Source organism: Echinops telfairi, unplaced genomic scaffold, assembly GCF_000313985.2.
Source record: "Echinops telfairi isolate 266 unplaced genomic scaffold, ASM31398v2 ScPeMD7_10;HRSCAF=50, whole genome shotgun sequence".
Taxonomy (NCBI): Eukaryota; Metazoa; Chordata; class Mammalia; order Afrosoricida; family Tenrecidae; genus Echinops; species Echinops telfairi.
Window position 1 is genome coordinate 12,441,154 of NW_022103907.1, and position 3,887 is coordinate 12,445,040.

The 3,887-nt window shown below is 42.2% G+C and overlaps 1 protein-coding gene across 1 annotated transcript in view; it reads right to left on the minus strand.

Annotated features, from left to right (window-relative positions):
* Positions 1-758, minus strand: part of HNRNPLL (heterogeneous nuclear ribonucleoprotein L like) — a 39,392-nt gene extending 38,634 nt beyond the window's left edge. Inside the window, exon 1 of the mRNA XM_004711117.2 lies at positions 646-758. The gene's annotated coding sequence lies outside the window, so the exon portion shown is untranslated. The remainder of the gene's footprint in view (positions 1-645) is intronic.
* Positions 759-3,887: the final 3,129 nt, after the last annotated feature.

Below are 3,887 nucleotides of genomic sequence, written 5' to 3' on the forward strand. Positions count from 1 at the left end.
AATTCCCCCTTTCTACCCCCCACTTCCTTCCCGGTATCGCCACTGTCACCTCTGGTCCTGAGGGGTTCATCTGTCCTAGATTCCCCGTGTTTCCATTTCCCATCTGTACCGCTGTGCATCCTCTGGTCTAACCAGGTTTGCAAGGTAGAACTGGGGTCATGGTAGTTGGGGGGAGGAAGCGTTTAAGAACTCGAGGAAGGTTGTGGGTTTCAATATAATGTCCATTCTTAAACTACCCATTCAGAGTGGTTAGGGAACTCCTAAATATTCCAGTGTTTTAAACCAAAATAAAAAATTGGTATTCAGTACTTCAGCTCAAGTACTAAGTATAACTGACTCTGAAGATGAAGGACATAATCCGTTCATCAGTTAAAAGCCAAATTTGTAAGGAAACCCTGGAGTCATTTGAAAATTGGATAAACATGCACAGTTATCGATTTTATACACAACCTGGCTGGGGAGCGAGAGGGTGATCACGGACCTACAGAGCACATCTATGCATCACCCAGGAAAACTAAAACTACGGGGGGTGAAAAAGGCCAAAGACGTTCAGGGGAAACTATGGGCAACCGACAGCAGGCTTACTCACCGTAGACTATTGAAACACACTATTTTACACCAGCAGGGAGTCACGGTAGTCCTTACCATATAGTCCCAAATTTCTCCAGCGCCTCCACAAGGTCTGCTTCCACCACAGATTCACAGAGTCCTCGAACATGGACAACAGGGGAAACAGAAACTTTATGGTGACTTCCACTGGCCTCCTAGCAAGAGAAAATAATCTCTAGTTAAAAGCCAAAATTGCATCTTTTAGTACATTCAATTCTGCATTTAAAAGCACTAAAAAAAAAAGCAAAGAACACCATTGTCACCCGTCCATGTGTTAGCAAAATGATCTGAGGGGAAAAACATCAATTAAGTATTTAGTCTGGAAATTTTAATTTAAAAAAAGTTTTCCATCTCAAAAAAAGTAGTACAATAAGTTATTTATAACATTTCTACTTCTAAGGAAATTTCAGGGGGGGGGAAATAGCATGTGATGATTGGAAAGATCTTCTCCTTATGATTTCATAGTTTCACTTCCACAAAATCCAGATCTCACACACAATCATCACTCACCCTTCCCCACCTCATGCCAAGATCCGCTGATGCTCAAGTCCCTCCTATAGTTATAACCGACAGCATCCTGCAGTACACTTTACAACACCTGTAGCTACTTATACCACTTAACACAACGTACTGCACTCTCCGCTCCCTCCTAGCCTTTGAGGAATTGTTCTGATCACTAAACAGCTCCGGCCCAGTATTTTCCCTTTTCCCACGGTTGTTGGAATCCTCAGATATGCAACCAGCTAACGAGGCATTGGAGGAGAACTTATATTTTACAAGAACAAGGAGTCCCAATGTGAATGTTTCTTTAGGGCTTGGGGTTGCTCACTTGGCAGCGAGCATTAGCAGCAGGCTAAAGTACTATCTTTGCTGATAAATAAAGAGCGTACAAAATTGCAAGCCTTCCCGGGGCCTCTGTGGGGCATTATTATGGCTCCTTGAGCATGTCCAGCAGAGGTTATAAAATGGAAGTAGAGTCTATTTTTAAAATAAATTCCTACAAGAGTAGCTTTGAAAATGCTAACAGCTCTCCATCTTATTTATTCGAGGTCTCTTAAGACTAACATTCACATGTCCAATGACCCACTCGGGACCTTGGCCGCGTGTCTGTCCGTTTGTCCTACTGTAGTGGCTTGTGTTGCTGCGATGCTGGCATTTCAAATACCAGCAGGCTCACCCAAGGTGGGGAGGTTTCAGCAGAGCTTCCAAACTCAGAACAGATGATAAAGAAGAAATAAGGTGTTCTTTTCGGAGGGATTCGCCACTGAAAACCTTCTGAGAAGCAAGAGCACATTGTGCCAGAAGATGAGCTCCTCTGCTTGCCAAGTCCTCAGAGAGAAGAGTTGCTTTCACAGGATAACTGACCAGCAAGATGCAGCTGGAGTCCGCTCTGGGGACCGACCTTCATTCGCTGATGGGGCATGACTCAAAATAAGAAAACACTGCTACGAACATCTATAAATAATTAAAGCAAGGACAGTGTTTATATGATCCACTTAATAAACCCTTATTCAAATGTACTCACCAACCATTAAAGCCAGTGATGAAGAATTCTACTAACTTCTTCAGTCTGAAATCGATCAAACACGCCATCAAGAAGCACTGAGAAAGACCAGCCACTAGAATGCAAATGTTGCCACATGGTTGGAAAATATAGCCTTAGTGATAGAAACAAAGCTGGAAATTGTACGATAGAATTTTGTAAAACCAACTTCTTCATTGCAAATATCTTTTTCAACATTAAGGGCAACTAAACATGTGGTCCTTGCCAGGTGGAACACACAGGATCCAATGGACTGTACATCTATGGGAGGAGATGATGCCAAAGCTCACTATAGCAGCCAAGATGGGGTCGAGGACTGACCGTGCAACAAAACATTATCTGCTCACATGTAAGTTCCAGTTAACATCTAAGCAAATTAAAAGAAGCCCAAGAATGCCAAAATACGACCTTGAGTCCATCCCACCTAAAACTTAAGACCATCCTAAGACTCGATTGGATGCACTGAGCACTCATGACAGAAGACCGACGAGCGTGGGAGGCCATCGAGAGCACAAAACAAAAGGTCACTGAAAAGACAAAGAACGAGAAGATCAAAATGGGTGTCCGAAGAGATGTCTCTTGAATGTACTACAGGAAATGGAAGAAATAACTTAAAAGAGTTAAAGAGAAATCTTCAAAGGTAGCCGAAACGACAAAGTATTATGAGGAAATGTGCAAAGACCTAAATTAGAAAGCTGAAAGGAAGAACATGCTTAGCATGTTAAGCTTAAAGAATTGAAAATGTCAAACCTCCAATTAAATATTGAAGGATTCAAAAACTGAGTGACGTAAGAGGCATCAAAAGAAGATGGGAGGAATACACAGAGCCACTGTACGCAAAAGAACTAACTGGCATTCAATCATTTCAAGAGGTGAACAAATCATCAGGGAACTGAAGGCATTAGCAGGAAACAGTGTTTAAGGAACTGATAGAATTCCAAGTAAAATGTTTCAACAAGCTGATGAAACGCTGGAAACATTCACTTGCCTATGGCAAGAAATTTGGAAGACGGCTACTTGGCCAATGGAGTGGAAGAGAGATCCCTGTCCGTGCCCATTCCAACAAAAAGTGATCCAGTAGAATACGGAAATTATTAAACAGAATCATTACTATCACTTGCAAGTGAAAATTTTGCTAAGATAATTCAACAACACTTGCAGCAGTACATTGACCGGCGGTGACCAGAACTTCGAGCTGGATGCGGATAAGGACAAGCCATGAAGAATCTCACTGCTGATGTCAGATGGATTTGGGCTGAAATGCAAAAAACGATCAGAAAGATGTTTACTTGTTAGACGAGTGAACGGTATTCAACTATGGAACAAACTAGAGACCACATTGAGAAAACTGAGCATTCCCAGAACATTTCAATTATGCTCAGGTGGAATCTGTACATGGGTCAAGAGGTGGTTGTTCAAACACATCAAGGGCAAACTACCTGATTGAAACTCAAGAAAGGTATGCGTAAGGATTCTTCTATCCTTTCCCCATACTTATTCAATCTGTATACTGAGCAAGTAATCAAAGAAGCTGGACTCTATGAAGAGGAATGAGGCATTAGGATGAGAGGAAGGCTTAGTGACAACCTGCAATATGCAGATGACACACTGGTTGGCTGCAGTCAAGGAGGGCTTGAAGCACTTGCTGATAAAGCCCCTGGACTGGACTGTGGCATTCAGCATAGATTACAACTGAGTATAAAGAAAACCAAAAATCCCACAATGGGACCAACCG